Consider the following 25,821-nt stretch of genomic DNA (forward strand, 5'->3'; position numbering starts at 1 on the left):
CAGTAAAACCTTGCTTTTCATCTTCCATTGCTTCTGAACCTGGAAGTAAGCATCAGAATAATTATTTAATATTTATTAGGTACTTTGACTTATATACTCTGGGAACATATGAAGATTGAAACTATAGCTGAGTAACAAAAGGAAGTATAAGCCTGCTGAATTACTTTTTTAATCCAGGAAAATAACATAAATCTAAATTATCCTGATAATTCCAAGCTTTATTATGCAATTTTTGGGGGGAGCCCATTAGTATGAAAATGGCAAAAAATAGTCTGCTTGGCTGTGTATAAAAGCTATCCTGACCTTAAGTGGTAGAATAGAATATTTTAGGAATATGATTGATCTTTCATGACTAATGGTTTGTGATTTATTATTTTACCTCCCTTCCATAAAAATGGAATTTAGGAGAGTGACAGATAGTTAAAAGGAATTGAGGGTCTTTTTCCTGGCCAGATTTATGATGGACTTTACTATGCTTCCAAGGAGGAAAAGGATATCTTCAAGGATGGTCATCTTAGGCATAAATTTAGCCATTATTGATTATATTGTCCTCTAGTCGAAGTAACTAATCTTTCAGCTGATGGCAAATGGAAGTCAAATGTTCTGATTATTTCACTTTGAATTTTAAAAGGCACAGAGTCAAATTTAAACTTAGCCAGCTAAAATAAAATAATGGAAAAAGGTGTTGCCAGCTAATGAAACAAAAATAGAAATGTTTTCATTACTTCAAAAATAATAAAAATATATTTTAGTAAAGAAGAAATCAACACTCCATTTCCCAGCATTATTTTGGAAATAGATCATAGAATGATAATGTAAGACCAGATGGGAAACACAACAAGGAAAAATTAAACTTTCAAAATAATTCAGTATAAGGTACATGGGAACCTCGGAAATAACTCTGTGCTTTATAAACATTTATTAATTACACAAAAATTTACCACTTTTCATTAGTGTTAGATGGAAAAAAATTAAACCTAAAACCATATATATATATATACTTTTTTAAAAAAATATTTTGGTCTTAAAGAAGTGAAACAGAAAATAGAAACCATTGAGTGGTTTTGTAGATCTTGTAAAGATAAATAAATCACAAAAAACTTTCTGAATGTTATAACACATAGTATGTAACTGAATATAAATCAACTGTAGCATATTATCAACTTTTCCACAAATAGCTTTTTATTATGACTATAAGAAAAATTACTGCTAGTATTTTCCTCACTGGGCCTTGTGCTTTGTATTTAAAAAGAATTCAAAAGAACAATTACAAAGAAAAACTTTGCCTTACTTGATGTGAAGTGTAACACTAGTTGCAATTTAGCATATCGCTTTAGAAAATAATAGAGTCAATCATTTCTTTTCGGGTCATATGATAAAAACTGCACACCACCTAAAATAGGGCTAATATATCATATACTCAATGTAACATTTGGTTAAATAGACCATTTACTCAAATCTCAGCACCCAATTTAAAAAATCAGAATCTATAATTTCTTAATCAAATACTACTAAAGTTATTTGTGAATTTTTCACAGCTGTGAAATATCAAATATGATCACAGCTCCACAGTTAAAAATAAACAGAATTTATGAAATTATTTTGATAATTGAGACCAACATACCAATATATTTTTCTTATGACTTCTTTTGCAAAAACAAAACAACATATGTAAGGAGGAATTACGAAATTGAGGCAGTTGACAATTAAAATAGGCCTTTGTGTTTTCAAATAATATGATTAACCTTAGAGAAATCTACGCTAAAAATGAAGGCTACTAGTCATAAGATTTTGACCTATTACCATATGTTCCTGTGAATACAGTTTATGCTATTTATAAAAAAGGAAATCACTGAGCTCTTCAGTATATTTATATAGAGCTTTACCCTAAATTCACTCATGGAAAAAAAAAAACTTACTATTAGCCTAGAACTCTGCAAGGTGCTTAGAATAAAGAAATGCATAAAAAGTAGGTCCTCAACTTGAGTAATTGAGGATCCCATGCAGGAGATAGATGTTATAATCTTAGCCTTTGTATGTCTGAATCCATCATCTACCATACCCCATCTTTCTCACTCCTATCAGGCTTCAGTAACCTACTTTTATTCCTCAGATACAAATACACAAAAGGTTTTCCCACTGGAGTTTCCCTGTGCCTGGGATGCCTGACATGACCAACTATTTCTCAACCTTAAGGTCTGCGGCATTCACTAATAGTTGCCTACTCAGCATGCCCGTTTCCTATCTTTTTGCTCAATATTTTGTATGGAGGAAGAGATCATGTTTATTTCAAGCTAAGTATAACAGTAACAGTCTACAGTTTCTTAAACTCCTTTACTATTAGTGCATACATATTTCCCAGTTGTTGGCAATACAATATAAGCAAAAATTTGTTGTACACTTTTCTGGGAAACACATTGCTTCCCCCAAAATAAACAACAGATGTAACTACTCCTTACCTCTTTCTGCTTTGTACAGAGGTAGGATGAATGAAGAGGCATCGGGTGACCATGAGGCAACAAGCTTAAAGGAGAAAGCTAAGAAGCTAAGGATAACTAAGTCATGGTAGCAACAGCCTACTTCTAGAATTCTTGAATAAGAAAAAAAACTATATTTAAACGTCATTACTGACTGGTACAAAGCCCCAGCTAAAGTTCTATGCTCAAACATAAGACTTATTCTTTAAAATTCCTTCTGCAACCAGTTATGTTAGAGTGCCTAAACCTTTTTTGTTTATTTCCAAGCATGTATATTAACATGTGATTTTCTTATTTATTTATTTGTTCACTTGTTTATTGTCTGGCTCCAATTCTGGGTGGAATGCCATCTCCACGAGGACAGAGAGTTTGTCCTTTTGTATACCTTGCACCTTTTGTACACTTAAACCTATCAGGGAGAACACAGAGCAAGTGATAACTGCCTGAATACAGGCGATAGAGGAGAAATTTTCAAAGTGTGTATGGAGGAAAAGTCTTCCAGGCAAGAAAAATGAATATGGGATAAGACAAGGAGACATGAAGAGATGGCAAACAATCCTCCCTGAGTAGAGCACAGTATCCGGTGGGAAGTAGTATAAGATGAGGCTGAAAGGAGTGTTTTCACATTGGAAGGAGTTTATACTTCACCTTCTATACCATGCGGAAACTCTGATTAAACTAATAAAGCAAATAATGTGATGGTTATGTACTTCTGAAAGATAAGTTTCAGGCCTGGTATATTAGAAGGCAAAGAGATGAGTTTGGTAACCAGTAAAAAAAAAAAATTATTGCAGTGAGTTATGCAAAAAAGTGAAGGAAACTTCAATCAGGTTAAATTGATTGGGATGGAAGAGGATAGACATATTAAAGAGATTTGGGTCTAGAATCTGTTATAGTCATAAATTATAAGAAAAAGTTAATTTTATACAGGTATTTCAAAACAAGGAAAACTTTTGGTATAACAGTAAAATTGATTTTATTCATCTTGATTAAAGGGCCTACAAAAGAGTAAGGTACCACAGGTAATAATGATTACCAGGCAATAGTTAATCCTGGATTAGGAACTAAGATAAAGTGTCAGAAGAAGATACAAAAATTGAAGATACAAAAATATAGTTATTAGTTATTAGTTAAAAAATCTATCCACCTTCATATAACTTCATAGTTATATGAAGGTGGATAGATACCTTTCAGACAGAGAATGCAGAGGAAGAAAAAAAGAAGATCTAGGAGGGAACTTAGGGAAAACCCAATACTGAATAAAACAGGATTAAAAAAACATGAGATGTAGAAGTTATAAAGACCTAAGAAAATCAGAAAAGAAAAATTCTTCAGAATACAATTAAAAGAACGTGTAAGCATCTGGTGAGAAAATACTTTAAATGCCACCAAAATATCAAGTTAGAAAACAAAATCAAAGTGCATGCTGGATTTAGTAATTAAGATGTATGTATTCTTAGAGCAACAGAAAAATTTCTGTTAAGTATAAATGTTTTTCTACTGATCTGAGTACCCATAAACAATTTACTGCTTTTTAGAAGAACAGCAGGAAAAGAGGAAGGGTCCACACATTAGTTGGACATCTATCCACTCTGGTAAATGTGAGAGTAGAGCCAAATGCAATTTAATTTAGGAGATCAGAAAATGTACTGTTTCTGGCACACACAGCTTCCGGAGTATATTATATCAACGCCTAAAACACAAACTGAAATCAACAGCAGAACTGAATAGGACTACCTAATGCAAAATAAATAGAAGACAACTTGTCAGTCATATAGCTCCATCAGGAACAATCCCCCTATTCTTTACATTTTCAGTCATTTAAAAAATCAAAAATGACAACTAATGGTGAATGTTACTGAGCTGGGAGCAGTGGCATGCATCATTCTTTTAATATGAGAGAAAACATCCCTCTATTTAATGAGGGGTATTTCTAATTTAGAGTAACATGATAACAGCTGTTTTTGTACCTCCATATTCTATGATCTTTTGTGCACAAATGATTTGGCTCTGTCATGGGCATTTCTGACTTCTCTTGACTACTACCTATTTGGGCATCAGATGCAGTTCATCTCCACGACAAAATTCTCCAACATTCTGAGAAGAGCCTTCTTATTGTGTGTATCTATTGAATAATTGTATTCTTTCCAGTTTCTTTAACTTTTGGCTATAATTTAAACTGCATATAGAAAATTGCACCTGTCATAATCATAGAGTTGTTGACAAATAAAGCACACCTGAATAACCAGCACCCAGATCAAGAAATGGAATTACCCTAGCACTCCAGAATCCCTCCTGGTCCCCTTTCAGGTATTACAGAACAAAAGATAACCATGAACCTGAACTCCAACACAATATATTACTTGGCCTCTTTCGTTACTCTATAAATTGATGACCAATGTACTTGGCACTTTTTCATATGTTTACTGATTGGTTATTTGGATTTCTTCTTCTATTAAGTGTCTGCTGAAACCTTTTGCCCATATTTCCAGTGGATTTATGTCTTTTTACTATTAGTTTGTAAGAGTTCTTTATTTATTTTGGATAAAAATCCTTTATTTGGATCCATGTACTGTGAAATCATCTCCCTTCTGTAGGTTGCTTTTTCACCCCATGCTTAGTGTCTTGTGAAGGCAGAAGTTATCATTATTATTATTATTTTTGTGGTACGTGGGCCTCTCACTGTTGTGGCCTCTCCCGTTGCGGAGCACAGGCTCCGGACGCGCAGGCTCAGCGGCCATGGCTCACGGGCCCAGCCGCTCCGCGGTATGTGGGATCTTCCCGGACCGGGGCACGAACCCGTGTCCCCTGCATCGGCAGGCGGACTCTCAACCACTGCGCCACCAGGGAAGCCCAGAAGTTATTATTTTTAATGCAGCACAAATTATTATTTTCACTTATCATTAGCTATGTCTAAGCTATCCTATCCAAAGTCACAAAGATACTGCATGATATTTTCTTCTAAATTATGCAATCTATAATTGAGTTTTGTGTGTGATGTAAGGCAGGAGTGTATCCAGTTGACTCTACTTGTTTCAGTTTTTCCTTTTGCAACATAAATGGATAGATTTTTAAAGCTGTGTATTATACAACTCATTACTTTAAAGTACCAATCTTAAATCCTTGGAACTTTCTTACAATTTTAACAAGCAAAATAATGTTGCTATAAAAGAAGACCCCTGCCATACTGAAACCTACTACAGAGAGTTAATTACAATAGAACACAGAAGATCACAAATTAAATCTGCACCCTCATTGTAAAGATCTAGGAAAGGGACACTTACACAGAAAACACTGAGCTTTGAAGGAAAGGAGTGAACAGAGACACACAGGCTGGAAGGCAGAGTAGAGAGATTTATAAAAGAGATGTATTTAGTGGAGGTTTTCAAAAGAAATCAGTCACACTATGTAATATTAAACATTCTGCTCTGTTTCCCCACCTAAAAATCTTTAGTAAATTTCTAACAATGTCCACTAAATAAAGAATATTAATTTGAAAATACATCAAGTTATTAATCAATGTGGCAGCTCTGTTTCTCTTTCAAATCCTTGTACATATTAGAAGTGATGTCACTTAAGGTGGCCTTGTAATATATATCTCATCATATTGTTTGCCAAGGATGTGTATAGTCTGATACAATGTCTGAAAACTTAAAGAAATTTGGTGAATATGAAATGACCAATATAATATGAGGAGGAGATTTGCATAAGAGAATTTTAGCAGGTTCTCTTGTTGAACACATAATTTGGACTACAACTCATTAGATGCCCCAGGATATTTTTATAGTAAATAATAAAAGATATCAAGTTGTACTGTTTCATGTGTATGAGTGAAATAATGTTGATGGTTTAAATTATTTGTAATACACAAACACATGAAAGAGAACTACATTCTTAAAAAAAAAAGTCTCTGAACAACCACAGTTAACTATTAAAGGAATCAACAAATTTATCATTATTAGAGGTTTCTTTTAGATTTTAAGTATGTAGATCAATTACCACTGATGCTTAACTTGCTTTGATGGGGAAATGAGGTCAGCATTTGTTACCTATATAATTTAATAATAAACTTCATTATGCTACTCATATTTTGCTCCATTTTAGACTTGATTTCAAACTCAAAGGATGGTTTGTCTACTATGGAGCTCACAGCAAAACTCAAACCAGAGAATATGCTCAAGAAACATATATTCCCAGCTTTTAGGAAATAATAGGTAATAAGCACACTATCCCTCTCTATACAGAGGAGAGGTTCCTCTTTAGTGGCCTTATGCTAACAGGTATCTTGTAAACACAAAAAGATGTGTTTGCTTGTTGATACAGAAGTCAATAGTTTACAGAGGTTTTTGCTTACTAAAGTTTTTCCTATCCAAAGTAACAGTGGCTTCCTCATCATGGCCATTTCCTGACTACGGCAGTGTTGTGTTGATACACCTACTGAACATAGACAAGACAATAGTTCCCTTAGAAAGTTGGTCCTGCCGCATAGCTTTGAGAAGGGTTCCGAGATCTCTCTTTTCTTAACCCTGTCCAGGATTGTGTGAGAGATTTAATATCTGTAATAAATTCCTTTCTGCTTAACATAGCTGGAGGGAATTTTTTTCTTTGTAATTTGACCAATAGTGTGTGTTGTAAGAATGAAATATAATGGAGATTGTTTAATACAGTAATTGGGAGATAATCAGTGTTCAACAAATGTTAGTATCACAGTTATTGAGAATTCCTCAAATATGTATGAGGTATGAGAACTAAATTACTGCCTGTCTTATCAGTAAACAAAGGATGTCAGAGCCATCAGCCATCACATTGCAGATGCCCTGACAGTGAGCCCTGAGGGAACTCAGGAAGGAAACAAGGAATGCCCACAGTCTAGCAGTCATCAGACTACAGTCACCCGTGGTGGTGCAGCCTGAGGAAACTCAGGATGAGAAAACACAGGATACTGGCCCCAGAGAGCTGAGGTGCACATCAAAAGAATGATTTCAGTGAGCCCAGACTCTTGCATCTTCCCATACCTAGAAAAGTGCTAACTTCCTTAACTTGAGGTATCTGGTTTTCTTTTATTAATAATAATCTTTTAATGTTCTGACTACCTGATTCTGTTGCAAATACTCCTCTATATCCTGGCCTCCTCCTTTCCTGTTTGTAGCAGTCTCTCAGAGTTAAGATACTGTCTCCAAGGCTTGAAGTCCTAAGAAAGTCGACTAAAACACAACTCTCAACTTTTAGGCTGTGCTTTTTTTTTTTTTTTTTTTTTTTTTCAGTCAACGGGTATAAACTAAGCAATTATATGAAGAACCTAGGGGCAGGACAGGAATAAAGATGCAGACCTAGAGAACGGACTTGAGGACACGGGGAGAGGGAAGGATAAGCTGGGACGAAGTGAGAGAGTGGCATGGACGTACATACACTACCAAATGTAAAACGGATAGCTACTGGGAAGCAGCCACATAGCACAGGGAGATCAGCTCAGTGCTTTGTGACCACCTAGAGGGGTGGGAGGGAGACGCAAGAGGGAAGAGATATGGGGATATATGTATATGTATAGCTGATTCACTTTGTTATAAAGCAGAAACACACACACCATTGTAAAGCAATTATACTCCAATAAAGATGTTAAAAAAAAAGAAAGGCAACTATAGATGAAACACTTCTGAGCAAAGTTAAACGGCAAGTAAATTCCTAGGAATTTTAGATTACCTCTGCCTATCTTTCACAATTTCTCCTTATGATATATTGCAATTTACTTTAATCTGGGGATGGGGACCTCATCCTTACCTTCCTAGCTGAAGATTCTGACGCCCTTCTGCCTCAGTTACAGTTCAGGGACTGTATCAAACTCCTCTGTGCGGTATCGCTTCCCGTGTAGAACAACATGGTGGCTGCGCATGCGCGGCCTTGGGGGGGGGCGGAGCTCTGCTGCGGGCGGGCGCTTAGAAGCTGCTGCGACCAGGAAGTCCCGAGAGCCTGCAGGCGCAACTTGAAAGGGGCGAACCCGGCTTGGAGCTTGACCTCAGCCTCTCTCACAATCGGAGCTCGGTCTTCGGGTTGCTCTGGTGGAAAGCACTGCTAGCTCAAGAGGGCCGGAAGCCCGTGCCTGCACCGGCAACACCACGTCCACAAGCTGGTAGAGGACACGAAACACCAGCCCAGAGATAACTTGCAGCTCATCCTCACGCAGCCAGTGGAGGAGGTGACCTGGTCTCAGTGAAAAGAATCTGTGGGCGGTAATTGACTACTTCCTCAAGGACTGGCTGTATATGCATCTCCTGAAAACGAGAAGCCGTTTCAAGAGGAGAACTTGCTGAGACAAGAAGGAAGACCAGAGAAGATCCAGACCAAGGCAGGTGAGGCGACAGTGAGATTTCTGAAACGATGTCACCTGGATGAGGGAATGAAGAACAGTGTCAGAATGGGAGCTAGGGTTTCCCAGGTGGCGCAGTGGTTGGGAGTTCGCCTGCCGATGCGGGGGACACGGGTTCGTGCCCCGGTCCGGGAGGATCCCACATGCCGCGGAGCGGCTGGGCCCGTGAGCCATGGCCGCTGAGCCTGCGCGTACGGAGCCTGTGCTCCACGACCCTGAAATGGTTGCTGGCCACTTCCTCAGAAATCTTGGTGTTGTGGTCACCCCACATGCGTTAAAGTTACCAGGAAAGCCCGTCGCACAGAGGGGCGAATACTGGTGTGAGGTGACGGTTGTGGACAAAAAGTTAATCAGTTGATCTAAGAAAGAATTGGAAAATTTCATTCAAGCCAAATTTGAGGATTATAACCTGGGAAGAGCATCTCAGAAAGTTATGAGAACTAACTATTCTGCCAGTTAGAAGTCAAGGCACAGTTACATAAGTTTTTGGAGACAGAGGGCTGAACATCAAATGATGTATTGACAATTTACATAATCCAGATCTAAGTGGCATCTTGGTGGGTCATGTGACCCTTTATAAGATCAAGAAGGAATGTTATCTTTTAAGGAGTTGTCTTGTTGGTGCTAGAAGAATGTTGCTCTCTTTGGTTGAGCAGGTATTTCTGACCATGGGGGAGGTTTGGTCAATTCATAATACAGATACACGATGCACAGTGGAGGGTGAAGGGAGGTCAAAGGGCAGAGAAGAAATTTTATATTTATAACTTTCTTGTCACCATAAAATATGAATTTTATTTCACACTGTAAATGGGCTTGGCACTGTGAGGGTACCTGTGTCTGTGGTGAACTTTGAGAGGCCCAAGACCAAAATATATAAGTACTGGTTAGCCAAGGGAATGGCCCCCACCAACTCGCAGACTATCTGAACCTATTCTCCCTTCAAAATAGCAAAGCAGAATTCGAGGAGCAGTGGAGCAAAGGTGGTCCAGCACCATAGTATCACTTCCAGCTCTGACCCAGTACGGAATTTTAGAGACCATTGGAAGACAGCAGAGTAGACTGTATATACATATTGAATTGTCCCTATTTGCCATCTTCATCTTCAACAGTTATCACATCTGGCCTTGTTGGGGCAGTCCTGCTCCAGAAATACCCGGCTGTAATTTTGATAAATTGAGTATTAATAGACCAAAAGAGTCTACATCCTATTTAGCCTCTTCCTCCATTAGAATTCATTGGAGTAAATGGTAGAGCTAGCTCATTCTCATCATCCAAACTGAATGTTTGTACCTCAAGAAAAAAGGAAGAGGTGCAGGGCTTCCCTAATGGCACAGTGGTTGAGAGTCCGCCTGCCGATGGAGGGGACACGGGTTCGTGCCCCGGTCCGGGAAGATCCCACATGCCGTGGAGCGGCTGGGCCCGTGAGCCATGGCCGCTGAGCCTGCGCGTCCGGAGCCTGTGCTCTGCAGCGGGAGAGGCCACAACAGTGAGAGGCCCACGTACCGCAAAAAAAAAAAAAAAAAAAAAAATGAAGAGGTGTGTTCTTTAAAAAAAAAAAAAGTTTATTTATGATCACTGGCTTTTAAACAGAGTATTGAACATATGATATACTTGATAATTTAATGAAGGATAAAACTTCTTTTTGGATGTACTCCAAGCTTACTTATCTAAGTATTGATTTCAAGGCAAAGGATGTTATTCTGCTCCATCTGATATAAAGAGAGAGTAAAATCTTCAGACCAGATGAAGACAATTCAGTCTTAGTCGGTTTACATCATAGTATTTTTCAAAATTATGGAAAACTTGTGTGCAGTAGAAACATAGAATATGAGGTTCTGAGCCATCAGAACTGTCTTACTCACCATTGCGTCCAATGATCTTAGCTTAGGGCCTGGTATGGTGACTTGCTTAAAAATCACCATCCTTGTCATCAACATCCTAGAAACAATAAAAACTCTACCAGTTATTGTCACTTTATAGTTTGTGTATTTAACAAGGCTTGGAGGAAGGTATAAAAAACCCAAATTTACCCATGGGGCCTCTGAGGCTGAGAGATTATCCAAGGTTACAAAGTTAGAAAGTGACAAAGCCAAAGCCAAACATTAAACACAGGTTTGTTTAAGAAATCTCAAGTTATGAATAACAGGAAGCCCCTTTAGTATGAAATATTGTTTTTACTATGGCATTCTAGAGATGTTGCTACTATTTGCCTTTCCCAACTATCATTTTAATCAACAACACAATGGGGATTTACTGATCCTTATGCTTCTACAACTAAAGCTATTGTGTCTGTTCAAGTTTCTCCTCTGTTTTACGGAAAGAAGACATCCCGTAGGAGTTTCCTACTTGAAGCCAATTTTCTCTCTGTGATTTAAATTAAATAATTAAATAATTGTATTTAGAAAAAAAAAAAGACACTGTAGTAAGAAGTGGAGGAATGCCAGGAAAAAAACCCACACAAATATTTAATATATTTTTATTTTAATATATAACAAAAATAGTGAACTTTTTTGATAACTATTACATGTATGTACAATTTTCTCTATAGGTTATGTGAATTATTCAAAGAATTCACAACATTTCATTAAGGGCAATTAAGTCACACTATGAAGACTTAACTTGAAAAGTTATCCAGATATCCCTTCTGTTCTCAAATCAATTTGTCTCTGCTTCTATAGAATTCCAGGAGAAAGATTACATTACTTCTCTGATTAATACAGAACATTAATCTAAATTGAGTAGCTTCATTCATAAAACCTTTCGATTTATATTTATACTAAGTACACTAATTTATTAAACTAAGTATACTAAATGCTGGGCATGTTGCTAAACTCCTGGGATGAAAAAAGTGAGTTATTTATAGTTTCTGATATTGATAACACTGCTGTCAAACTAAACCCTGAAAATAGAAAAATCCTTCCCAAGTAATTTAGCTGAACTTGGACGAAGAACTCAAAATGCCTTCTATTTCAATATTCTGAAAAGTTTAGGCTTTAATTTGATGACAATATATAGATAAGATGGGAAATGGTATATTCAGCAAAAAAAAAAAAAAAAAAAAAAGAAACTATCCTATAGCAATTTAAGATTCCTCTATGGTTTTTATATTAAATTGTTCATTTGTCAACCTATTGCTTTAATATGTAGGCATTATTACATCAACAAAATAAAGTGAAGTGGTCTCCACCACAACATTTATAAAGAGCATACAGATTATTACTGACAAATTATAATAGAGATAATCTACTTATACATAACTTAGTTTCATTTGTCTTCTCTAATCTCTACTTAAACTCATCTCTATGAATAAGTTTTCTCGAATAAACTACACAGACTTCACTGCATAAGCTCTTACCTCGTAAGCATATCTTAGACAATGCTTGCAATCCTGTCCTCATTGCTAAGCATTTTGTATACGATTCTCAGATATCTCTGGGTTATAAACGCCAGGGAGGCAAAAGTCATTCTGTGATTCATTTTCAAATCGCTTCTAGAAGAAATGGAGGGTCAAGTAAGATCCCGCGTGGCACACATGGCACTGCCAAAAAAAAGAAAGAAAGAAAGACATGTAGACATCCATGTATAGAAGTCAAAGATGTCAGAGAAAAATCAGCAGTTTGTGTCATTGAGGAGTAAAGGATGAACAGGTGTTCTCCAAACAAAAAAGTGACTGAGGAGGTTCCACACAAAATGAATACCAAGTACAAGGTGCAAAGGGGTTGAGAGAGGGTTGTTCAAGGGGAAATACAATTCAGGGTTCCTAGACTGAAAAATATGAGGCAGACTTGGGAAGAAGGAAGGTTACATTCATTGGTCAGAGTATGAACAGAAGTTGTTTGTATTTTATCCAGTAAAACAGTGGTGTTTAAATATTCTTTAGCTGTGAAAGTATTTTAAAATATCATTTGGCATCTTAGCTATAAAACAGATACACGTGGAACACCAGTGGTTGCAATGGTGAGCCAAATATCCAAAAAGCTTGTTGTCTATCCTTCTATCACAACCCCCTCGCCCAATGCACGTGGCTCTATCCTCTAAGTTTAAGGAAATGATGTTGAGATAGTGGCTTTATGTTCATGCAAATAAGACCTTCAGTAAGAGGAGGCCTTGGCTCATAATGAGTTGGAAGTGAAGCCTGAAAGCCTCTTAAAGAGCGAGCAAAAGAGCTAGAAGCCAAGGATACTCAGAGATTGAATTATGCATGGTGCTAGCTTTAGAAAATACCTGTGGCAGAAAGCACCTGTAGCACCCAGGACAAGTTCTATAGGGTCCGAGGTGAGACTTTAATTTTCAGATATATTGAGTTTTAGGGTTTGTCCTTAGAACCGTGAGGATTTGAGGTAAAGGTACACCTTGGTGGTTGAGTTGAGGTATACTGAGACAAAGTGAGAGACTACACATATAAATGAATCTAGATGTGGAAGGATAGAGTTTTAAGTTAGGAAAGTTTGAACATGTGTACATACTGAGGGAAAAAACACTGGAGAGGAAGGCAAAGAGATGATTGATGGAGCAAGATGTCCAAGGAAGCAGACAGAAAGAAACAGGGTTAAAAACATTGGTGACTAGATCAGTCTTGGAATTAAAGAATTTGTTTTCTCATTTGGATCTTTGACCAGACCAATGCATAGACCTCTCTGTTACCGCCATCGTGGTCCTTTTCTCTTAAAGCAGCATGGGTTGACATGCTATGGCTTGTAATCACAATGGTCCTGATTAATACAAACGGTGACGTAAATTTTCCTTTTAAGATGAAAGGATGGGTGCCAATAACGTTGAGATTATGAGGCTCTTAGAGAAGTTATAAGGTCTTTTCTGATGCCTAAACTATTTCTCTGAACTTGGAAGCAAGATCATACACTAAAAGGTGTGAGTGAGGCAGGCCTGGATTTCAGGCTTGAGGACAGTAGTTATAATTTAACATTTGAAAAGGAAAGGAATGGAAAATAGAATGTAATAAGATTGCAGAGCAATATTTAGTCTATGTGATAAATGATTTGATGAAATTTAACGAACTATGGAAGACAATGTCAGTCAGATTTTTTGAATTTACTGAAAAACATTTCTCAGAAAAAACATCTCTTCTTAAATCTAGTTTTATGTTCACTTTTTTATCCCTTGTCTCTTGAATTGGGAATGTATGCATACTTAATCTGCATGAACTATTCGAACTTGAAAAAATAGTTACATGATCTGTTATTACTGATAATTGTATACATCAAATATTAATCACGTAAATCATGTTAGAAACACTTCGTATTAGAAAGGGAAAAAAAATCATTCCCTCTAATGCTTACATTAATTACCCTCTCTCCCTCAAGGTGTGTTTTCAGTCCCTTTTTAATTAAGAATAAATAATAAATATAATTTATCTGTATCTTAAAGAGACTCTTTTGGCCTTGAATATATGTGTGTGTATATATATACCATGTAAAGATACATAAATATAGGTGTCTCCATATTTATATATTTGTGTATGTATACGCACACACATCCACTCAACATATTTTCTGTGTAAATATAGTATGTGGATGTCTATATTCTAAACACAACTTTGTAAAAACATGTTTTTTTTTAAATTTTACTTTCTGATCTCATGAATCAGGAAAGCTCAAACATGTTAATGTGTGAAATAAAAATAAATTCTATACCTGTATTCATTGTACTTCTGTGTGAAAGAAAGTATACCCCTAAACAATTTTCTAGAACAGTCATATCAACAGTCATATCAATTAAAAGTGTTTTATCCATATATGAAGAAAGAGAAATAAAAAGCACTTAGTTTTATTTTCATTGGTGCTATTCAAAAGATATGGTTGAAGAAACTTGCTGTTCAACAGCCACCAACTTACAAATAATTCCTTTACTTAAGATGAACTTTTAAAACAGGGCACTTTTTTTATAGATATGTCATAAATGCGTTCCCAGTTTCCCTGTATACCACATAAAGACAGTTTATTCTGCAAGTGGTTGAAATGGTGTATGTTGGTAATAGAAAATAATTTTATGAAAGTCAATATTGTTACAGATAGAGCACTCAGCTAAAGCTTCTCCATATGAATATTCAAGGCATAGTTGGACAAACGTCAAATATGGCCTTCATCCATTGACATAACTAATACAAATCTGCACTATCATTTGATGTGAGGAGGAGATGGGTACACCAGTGAAGATAAGCAGTATTTTTCTGAAAAAGTAAAACGTGTGTGAAAAATGGGGTTTTTTTTGTTTTTTTTTTTTTGCGGTACGCGGGCCTCTCACTGTTGTGGCCTCTCCCGCTGTGGAGCACAGGCTCCGGACGCGCAGGCTCAGCGGCCATGGCTCACGGGCCCAGCCGCTCTGCGGCATGTGGGATCTTCCCGGACCGGGGCACGAACCCGTGTCCCCTGCATCGGCAGGCGGACTCTCAACCACTGCGCCACCAGGGAAGCCCGAAAAATGGGTTTTTAAATGTGCTTCACCATTGTCATAATTATCGTCATTTTGGATTCTCTTCTACCGTTAAATACTCTTAAACTGATAAACCATTTGTATTATCTTCGTGTAGACTTAACAATCCATCTCCTTCTTTCAGTAGTCTTCTCTAAAAAGTCTTCCAATAGAAAAATTCAAAAATCACTGACATCATTAAGTCCATGATAAGTGGTCTGATTAACTTTAGCTTCTAGAAGATAAATCATTGCTACAAGTATGGCAATGAGAACCAAGAAATATGTTTTTCAAATGTTATTGAAAGTTACTATTTAGAGGGACTTATTTAATGCTCCAACAGTCGGTGTTTGCCCCATCACCAATGACCTAGTGAGTGATTTGGCCAAAATTAGAACCCACGTACATGGATTTCAAAGCCCATGTCACCATTTTAATTATTACTCATCTGTCAGGCATGCAATTCTTTTAAGGTATTGCCCAAGGGTTTGCTTTTCTTAAGGTGAAGATTCAATAGGACAGTCACTTTATTCCTAGCAGTATACAAATGAGATCTTAGAGCTCTGTTGGCAAACTTCCGGAACAAGAAGTATATAGAATCCTGAACAAGAAGTAGCACAAGTTGCCTTGTAATGATTCTTCTCACTTCTTCTATAATCCATCTAAACATATATAACATACGACAATAAAAAGTAATATGGATCTTATACTTATTGTATGTTATGTTTAATAATATAAATTTCATATGAATTAAAGCATGGAATGTGCCAACAATCCAGTGTGGAAAGTTAAATCATTAGCTGCATATTGCAAAGAAGAAAGTCATAGTACAGATTAGTTAAGTGATTTTTCAAAAAATCACACAGATTTAAAGTATTATAAAATGGATTTTACCCCAGACCATCTAATTTCATAACCTGATTTGACATGTGTATAAAAGGCACTGCCTGTGGATTTCTGCTACTAGTTTGCTATACGACTTTAATTCACACTCCTCAGGGCTTAATTTTCCTCATCTGCAAAATATGTAACATGGTAAATCAACATTTCCCAAAGTACGTGCCTCTAAACTCTCCTTTTGAAATGCTAATTTTGTGGAAAAAAAAGATATTCATAGTCAATGGTTAGGAATACTAGGCTGAATGTCCATTTGAAAATGAAGATTCCTATACTTCTCCCTTTTCCCCCACCCTCAATCTAAGTGAGGGTTCATGGAACATAATTTAGTAATTTTAGATAAGGGGATCTCAAATCCTATTTTACTCCAATGTACTCTACTGTATGCTATTCTGTATTATTTTATTTATTTTCAATATTGTGACCATCCAGTCCCTATCTCATTTTACACACGCACACATATACACCCACACATATTTAATGTAGTGTGAGATATACTATTACAGCTTGAAGATGTAAGAAAAAGCATACAACCTACAAGTTAAATCTTAAAGTCTTTTTATCATTTCTGATGCTCGGACCATAAGCTTTGTTTAAACCACAAGGCTTTGTGGTTTAAATGTGAGAGGAATTTATAGTTTCTCTTTAAAATTCAGTATGTAATAGATCTATTTTGTACATTTCTAATGAAACATTATTTGCTTAATTGCTTCATTTTATTTTATCTTTTCCCCATACTATTTAAGGTAGTTAACAGCAGGGGTCCTTCAGGCAGCCGTTATCTCCCAGCTCCAACACCCCGTAGCCTTATAATTAAGAAATAGTCAAGTACATAAGCTTTTCATAGTTTCATCATCTGTAAATGGGTTAAAAATGTCATCTTTTTCATGTAAGTGTTGTGATAACAAGCACAGTACTTGTCACGGATGGAACACTCAGTAAGCATTAGCTTTGACTGTAACTTCAGAACTACCTTAGTTTTGATTTTAAGGAGAGTCCTCTATGCTTATCTTGGTTTGTGCTACTGTTGGGAATTGTATAAAAATTCATGGTAGAGACATTTTTTATCATCTTTGTCAAGAAAAGTTTTCTTGCAACACCTGCCAGTTTAACTTAGAAGCTACTATTCCCCATCCCTAGTAGCTAGAAACATTTTAGTAGACTGTTCAGAATGTTGTTGGCAGGGTGTTGTTTGTTTTTTATTTCTACCCAGAACTTCCACTGAACAGGAAAATTCATGTGAATGTACGGGATGAGTATGTCTCCGTCCCCAGATCATAAAAGATTCTCCTTATAAAATGGAGGCTGTTTTGTCTGACATCATTTCCAACTATACTTCGATTCATGACCCTCTTTAGCTATGAGAACTGATTTGAGTCTCCAAATTAACTGCAAAACTTTACCAAGGTCACATCATTTTAAGTAGTAGAACTAGAATAAAATCCATTTTGGAATAATTTCAGAGACGTCATGCTGTCCTTTATGCGTTGTCTATATATTTCCTACAGCATCAAAGTTAACGGAGAGCAGTACTCACCTAATGAATACATTGAGTTATTTGTTTAAAGCCTTTGATTTTTTTCAAATCTATGCTGATTATTTCAGAAAAGAAACATTTTAGATGTTTAAAATTGCAGTGTCAGAGCTAATTAACAATTATGTTTTTCTCAACTACTACTTGTTTTATCATCGTTTCCTTTCATATATACTTTGCAAATTAATAAGTGGTTCGCTTTGCAAAGTGCCAAACATGGCAAAATTTCCTAGACTAGGCTGAATATGTAAGTATTACATGCATCACCTACTCAATTCGACTTGAATCAGTATTAGTTTCAAAGTGCATATTTTGTTAAAAAAAGTTTTATCCCCCTCTTGTTCTGATTTCAATTATACTTGATATCTGCACATTCAAAAACACCAGAATTTTAGGGCATTGTTATCTTCAATTTTAAGACATATTCCTTTCTACTTGACAAACCCAGATGAGGTGGATATTCCATTCTTTTGTTTGCATTATAATTTTAGGAGAGGATATACACTTTAGGAAAAAAAATCTTTATTCATGGTGGATACAAAGGGACAATTCTAAGAGTTACTTTTACTTAACTCATAGCAGTCAGGATATTAAATGTTCACAGGACATACTCTTTCAGCATAAAGTTAGGTTTTTCTTAGAATCTGTTTTTAAATAAAGGCAGTGTTGGTTTCAAGATTTTAAACATTCAAACATCCACTGTGTTTCTTTTATCTTCTTGCTGGTGATAAGTAAGAATGTGGGTGCTTTAAATCCTTTTGACGCGTCTGTCACTAGCACAATAAACTCTCCTCCTGTGCTGAAGAGGCCCTTGTCTGTCGCTGGGATCCCTCTGGAGGTGAAGATTGCCATGTGGGTTTTCTATCGACTTCCCAAAATGTAACCTCCTCATCTAGGCTGCCATCTCTAGCGTGACAGATTGGGTAGATGATTCCATCATCGGATCACACTGTGTTTTACCATTTGCAGCCAGGTGTCATCTTTGGAGAAGAGAGTTAAGCTTTTGTCAGAGAGTATTTCTCTTGTTTCACTTAACATCGACTCACCTTTTGGTTTGAAAGAATAAAAAATACAAACTGATAAGGCTATCCCCAGGCAGAGTTTTCATCCTACTCAAGGCAGTCGCAGCAGTTATAAAGATCCTTCAATAATCTGTCAAAAACTGACATCACTGTGTAAAGAGCTGTTCATTTCTATATCTCATTTTGGATTGATGTACGTGCAGTTTTATATCCTTCGGTTCGATATAACATTTGGCCTTTCATGTTCTTAGTTTCAGCTACAGGGAATTCAAAGCTATTTCAAAGCATAATTATACCAATCTGCATATAAAAGGCTATATGTCCTACAGAGGGTTGGACGGAAAAGTAAACTCTTTCAAAGAAGAAAATTAGAAGTATTTCCCACAACTAAAATTCACTACAGTTAATACATTTTTTATCTGATAAGAAGTTTTTGGGTTTTTTTTTTTAAGCCAATAGAAGATTAATCCAGAAAATGATGGGGACTTTTTTGTGAGGTAGGGAGGAGAAGAGGAATGGAGACCTGAAAATTGAGGAGGAAAGCAAAGGAATGGTACAAGTACATTATACAAATCATTTGTGAAAATGGTCACATTGCACAAGAAAAATCAGTACTTACAATCCTGTAGCAGACAATAGGATTCTCACTTATATATTGTATTAGTCATCTATTGCTGCATAACAATATACCCTCAAACATATTATTATATTATAATTGGTGTGGTTCAAAATCCTTGGTACAGCTTACCTGGATGGCTCTGGCTATGGTCTCTCTTGAGATCCACAGTCAAACTCTTGGCAGGAGACATGGTCGGTTGCCTTTGAAGATGCAACTTAGGCAGAGGGTCTGCTTCCAAGCTCACTCACATGATGGTTGATAGACCTCATTCTCTTGCCACCTGTGTCTTACCTCAGAGCTGCCTCTATGACATCTCCACAAGCAATCCAAAAGAGAATGAGAAAGGAAACAAGAAGGTCCCCAAGATGGAAACCATCACCTTTTTATAACTAATGTCAGAAGTGACATCTCCTCACTCCACCACATTCTATTTCTTAGAAGTGGGTTACTCTATCCCACCCACCTTCAAAGGAAGAGGGCTACTCAAGCATGGGAATGCCAGGAGGTAGAAATCATTATGGACCATCCCAGAGGCTGCCTACCCCACATAGATATACTCATATTAAGTTGCTTCGGGTACTTTTTGACACTACAAAAGACTTTTCAAAATTCAAGCCCTGTAAATGAAACTGAAAGTAATTGCTATTACACAACTTTTGCAGTTTTATTTTGTTCCAATTATTTGCTCTCCAATTATAATCTTGCTAGTTATAGAAAGTTTCATAACTTGAAAATGATGAGTACAGTTACTTAAATCTTTAAAATAATTGTTTTTATCTTTTTTTACCATGAAAAAATTGAGATTAAATAAACCTCACAGGGCTTCCCTGGTGGCGCAGTGGTTGAGAATCTGCCTGCTAATGCAGGGAACACGTGTTCGGGCCCTGGTCTGGGAAGATCCCCCATGCCGTGGAGCAACTAGGCCCGTGAGCCACAACTACTGAGCCTGCGCGTCTGGAGCCTGTGCTCCGCAACAAGAGAGGCCGCGATAGTGAGAGGCCTGTGCACCGCGATGAAGAGTGGCCCCCGCTTGCCACAACTAGAGAAAACCCTTGCACAGAAACGAAGACCCAACACAGCCGAAACTAAAAAATAAAATTAATTTAAAAACTGCAAAAAAAAAAAAAAAACCTCACAAACATAATTGTGTAAATTCTGGAGCTAACAAGATACTTAGCACCGAAGTTATGTAGCATATGGTTATCCTAGTCCCAAACAGTAAAATGTGTCTGCATGTGCCAGCTCTTAATTACCAGCTCCTTAACACTCAGGTGTCAATTGCTGGTGGCAAAGGCAATACCCAAATGGCCTAGTTTCTGTCATGCACAGTGTAATTAAATTGACCTCAAGTACTGAAGCTTGCAAGTTGCCTGATACTATTTGGACACTAATTTCAGGCACTATTCAAAGTAGAGTAATATGGTGAATAAACCAATGTAATGAAAGAAAAGCTCTATTGGGGTTTAAAGTGTATTTTCATATGTAATTAATCTTTTAGACAATTGTATAAATAATCACCATTCTAATCTATGTCAAATATAACAATGCATATCACATATTTGATATTAACCTTATTGAACTAAAACTCCACTCAATCTCAAGATAAGGATAAATTTGTTACCCATCAAAGTGAAAAATAAATTACTATAATAGTTGCATTTGGGGAAAATGGAATTACATATGATATTTTGTGATCTCATTTATTGATTTGTAATGAGAGAAATGAATTATTTATATTTGTATTTAGATTATCAATTTCCAAATATGATCCAACATGAAACATATAAGTGATATAGCCTTAACAACAACAAAAATACGCTAGCAATATTATATATTATAGTATAGTATATTATATATACTATACAAACTCCCACGGATCTAATGAATCTTCGTGACATTCTCTGTCATACTTTGCTCATGAGCCCAAAGCTCATTTTCAAGCTTCCAGTTAAAGATAGAAAGAAAGTGAATCCATGCACTAACCTTCACTCTTCCCAAAACTTCACTAAATCAAAAGAAAAATTTAAAGGTAAAACCTACAAAAACAAATAAAAGACAAATAAAAAAGTGAAGAAAACAACTGTGACAATATTTTGGAAGTTCGGAAGTAGATCAATACATTATAATTGGGCTTCCCTGGTGGCCCAGTAGTTGGGAGTCCGCCTGCCAACGGAGGGGACGCGGGTTCGTGTCCCGGTCCGGGAAGATCCCACATGCCGCGGAGCGGCTGGGCCCGTAAGCCATGGCCGCTGAGCCTGCGCGTCTGGAGCCTGTGCTCCGCAACGGGAGAGGCCACAACAGTGAGAGGCCTGCATACCGCAAAAAAAAAAAATAAAAAAAATAAAAAATAAATTATAATTGACTCTGTGGTTTTGAAAATATTTAATCTTTAGCTGGAATTTTAGAGTATGAAGAAGAAATCTGATTTATCCCACAGAAAATTCCAAAGGCTCAGGAATTGAGAGAACAAATTATTTATGAAGTGAGAGTGAATATAAAAATAAAAAGAACGATAAAAAATGTCATTAAGAAGCAATTAGACCTCCAAGTTGCCCTCATGGACAGTGCACATATAGGTGATCAATTATCCCCTCCGGTTAGAAGACAGGAGATTTATTCTTTAAGGAGGTTAAAAGAGAGATTCCTAGATTGGAAGGCAGCAGGCACTGTTTAATGTGAGATCATCATACCAAGAAAACTTTGGATCTTGCATCTTTTCTCAATTAGCTTTCAGAATGCAAATGCCCAAGCTTATACCTCCATGCAGAAGCCACCAAGACACTTATCTTGGTGCTTAAACCAAGAAAAAATATACCTAACATATTGATATTGGCGATTCCTTAATTATATGGTCCAGCCAGATCACCCTACAAAAAAAGATATGCCACAAGCCCTCCAAAGAAGCACAGAGCTGTCAGCATTTTCTGAGTACTGTTCTTAATTCTGAGAAGACAGCCAAGTATCACAGGACATTTGCAAAAAATCTCTACCATATTCCTGGAAACACTATTCAGGGAAAATAAAATGTAATACGAACCATCATCAACACCCTGAGATGAATAAGAGAATATATTTCATACCTGAAAAAGTTCAAAATAGCGTAAAAGAGAAATATTCAGAAAACAAAAGGAACTCTTAGATTTAAAATAATAATAAAATAATTAAATAACAAGCTTAATAGAATGTTGGAAGAGAAACCTGAGAAAATCTCCCAGAAAGTAGATTTTAAAAATACAGAAAATATGGAAGAAAAAGTGATGAAAATTTGTAGGTCAGTGGAGGAGTTTCAACTTACAAATAAGGAATGGAAAGAGATGCAGAAAATAGGAAATGAAAGGAATAATTCAGAAAAATTCCCCAAAACTGAAAGTCTTCAGTTTAAAGATCAAGCTACTAAGTACCTGCAATGTGGTTGAAAATGATGATGTCTTGATTACTATAGCTTTGTAGTATAGTCTGAAGTCAAGGAGCCTGATTCCTCCAGCTCCATTTTTCTTTCTCAAGATTGCTTTGGCTGTTTGAGGTCTTTTGTGTTTCCATACAAATTGTGAAATTTTTTGTTCTAGTTCTCTAAAAAATGCCATTGGTAGTTTGATACGGATTGCATTGAATCTGTAGACTGCATTGGGTGATATAGTCGTTTTCACAATGTTGATTCTTCCAATTCAAGAACATGGTATATCTCTCCATCTGTTTGTATCATCTTTAATTTCTTTCATCAGTGTCTTATTGTTTCTTGAATACAGGGCTTTTGTCTCCTTAGGTAGGTTTATTCCTAGGTATTTTATTCCTTTTGTTGCAGTGGTAAATGGGAGTGTTTCCTTAATTTCACTTTCAGAATTTTCAACATTAGTGTATAGGAATGCAAGAGATTTCTGTGCATTAATTTTGTATCTGCAATCCTACCAAATTCATTGATTAGATCTAGTAGTTTTCTGGTAACATCTTTAGGATTCTCTATGTATAGTATCATGTCATCTGCAAACAGTGACAGTTTTGCTTCTTCTTTTCCGATTTGGATTCCTTTTATTTCTTTTTCGTCTCTGATTGTTGTGGCTAAAACTTCCAAAGCTATGTTGAATAATAATGGTGGCAGTGGGCAACCTTGTCTTGTACCTGATCTTAGAGGAAATGGTTTCAGTTTTTCACCATGGAGAACGATGTTGGCTGTGGGTTTGTGACATATGGCCTTTATTATGTTAAGGTAAGTTCCCTCTATGCCTACTTTCTGGAGAGTTTTTATCATAAATTGGTGTTGAATTTTGTTGAAAGCTTTATCTGTATCTATTGAGTTGATTATATGGTTTTTATCCTTAAATTTGTTAATATGGTGTATCACATTGATTGATTTGCATATATTGAAGAATCCTTGCATTCCTGGGATAAACCCCACTTATAGTGTACGATCCCATTAATATGCTGTTGGATTCTGTTTGCTAGTATTTTGTTGACGACTTTTGCATCTATGTTCATCAGTGATATTGGCCTGTAGTTTTCTTTTTTTGCCTGGTTTTGGTATCAGGGTGATGGTGGCCTCATAGAATGAGTTTGGGAGTGTTCCCCCTCTGCTATATTTTAGAAGAGTTTGAGAAGGATAAGTGTTAGTGCTTCTCTAAATGTGTGATAGATTTCGCCTATGAAGCCATCTGGTCCTCAGCGTTATTTTGTTGGAAGATTTTTAATCACAGTTTCAATTTCAGTGCCTGTGATTGGTCTGTTTTTATTTTCTATTTCTTCCTGGTTCAGTCTTGGAAGGTTGTGCTTTTCTAATAATTTGTCCACTTCTTCCAGGTTGTCCATTTTATTGGCATATAGTTGCTCGTAGTAATCGCTCATGATCCTTTGTGTTTCCGCAGTATCAGTTGTTACTTCTCCTTTTTCATTTCTATTTCTGTTGATTTGAGTCTTCTCCCTTTTTTTCTTGATGAGTCTGGTTAATGGTTTATCAATTTTGTTTATCTTCTCAAAGAAATAGCTTTTAGTTTTATTGATCTTTGCTATCGTTTCCTTCTTCTTTTTTTTTTTTTTTGCGGTACACGGGCTTCTCACTGCTGTGGCCTCTCCCGTTGTGGAGCACAGGCTCCGGACGCACAGGCTCAGCGGCCATGGCTCACGGGCCCAGCCGCTTCGCTGCACGCGGGATCCTCCCGGACCGGGGCACGAACCCATGTCCCCCTCATCAGCAGGCGGACTCTCAACCACTGCGCCACCAGGGAAGCCCCCTTCATTTTTTTTCATTTATTTCTGATCTGATCTTTATGATTTCTTTCCTTCTGCTAACTTCGGGGGTTGTTTTGTTCTACTTTCTCTAATTGCTTTAGGTGTAACGTCAGGTTGTTTATTTTAGATTTTTCTTGTTTCTTGAGGTAGGATTGTATTGCTATAAACTTCCCTCTTACAACTGCTTTTGCTGCATCCCATAGGTTTTGGGTTGTCGTGTTTTCATTGTCAATTTTTTCTAGGTATTTTTTGATTTCTTCAGTGATCTCTTGGTTATTTAGTAGCATATTGTTTAGCTGCCATGTGTTTGTATATTTTATAGTTTTTTTTCCTGTAATTGATATTTAGTCTCATAGCGTTGTGGTCAGAAAAGATACTTGATACAATTTCAATTTTCTTAAATTTACCAAGGCTTGATTTGTGACCCAAGATATGATCTATCCTGGAGAATATTCCATAAGCACTTGAGAAGAAAATGCATTCTGTTGTTTTTGGATGGAATGTCCTATAAGTATCAATTAAGTCCATCTTGTTTGATATATCATTTAAAGCTTGTGTTTCCTTATTTATTTTCATTTTGGATGATCTATCCATTGATGAAAGTGGGGTGTTAAAGTCCCCTACTATGATTGTGTTACTGTCGATTTCCCCTTTTATGGCTGTTAGCATTTGCCTTATGTATTGAGGTGCTCCTGTGTTGGATGCATAAATATTTACAATTGTGATACCTTCTTCTTGGATTGATCCCTTGATCATTATGTAGCATCTTTCTTTGTCCTTGTAATAGTCTTTATTTTAAAGTCTATTCTGTCTGATATGAGAATTGCTACTCCGTCTTTCTTTGATTTCTATTTGCCTGGAATATCTTTTTCCATCCCCTCACTTTCAGTCTGTATGTGTCCCTTGGTCTGAAGTGGGTGTCTGGTAGACAGCATATATATGGGTCTTGTTTTTGTATCCATTCAGCCAGTCTACGTCTCTTGGTTGGAGCATTTAATCCATTTACATTTAAGGTAATTATGGATATGTATGTTCCTATTACCATTTTCTTAATTGTTTTGAGTTTGTTTCTGTAGGTCTTTTCCTTCTCTTGTGTTTCCTACCTAGAGAAGTTCCTTTAGCATTTGTTGTAAAGCTGGTTTGGTGGTGCTGAATTCTCTTAGCTTTTGCTTGTCTATAAAGGTTTTAATTTCTCCATCGAATCTGAATGAGATCCTTGCTGAGTAGAGTAATCTTGGTTGTAGGTTTTTCCCTTTCAT

General features: G+C 36.6%; 1 long non-coding RNA gene and 1 pseudogene across 2 annotated transcripts in view; one reads left to right on the plus strand and one right to left on the minus strand.

Moving 5' to 3' along the window:
- Positions 1–8,337, minus strand: part of LOC307185787 — an 84,088-nt gene extending 75,751 nt beyond the window's left edge. Inside the window, exon 1 of the long non-coding RNA XR_013828174.1 lies at positions 8,256–8,337. This is a non-coding gene — a long non-coding RNA (uncharacterized lncRNA). The remainder of the gene's footprint in view (positions 1–8,255) is intronic.
- A 15-nt stretch (positions 8,338–8,352) lies between these two features.
- LOC307186094 (large ribosomal subunit protein bL9m-like) lies at positions 8,353–9,767 on the plus strand (annotated as a pseudogene). The gene is made up of 4 exons: positions 8,353–8,367; positions 8,451–8,901; positions 9,056–9,175; positions 9,648–9,767. The product of its transcript is annotated as a large ribosomal subunit protein bL9m-like (transcript).
- Positions 9,768–25,821: the final 16,054 nt, after the last annotated feature.

Source organism: Stenella coeruleoalba (genome assembly GCF_951394435.1).
Source record: "Stenella coeruleoalba genome assembly, chromosome: 4".
In the NCBI taxonomy this organism is placed as follows: domain Eukaryota; kingdom Metazoa; phylum Chordata; class Mammalia; order Artiodactyla; family Delphinidae; genus Stenella; species Stenella coeruleoalba.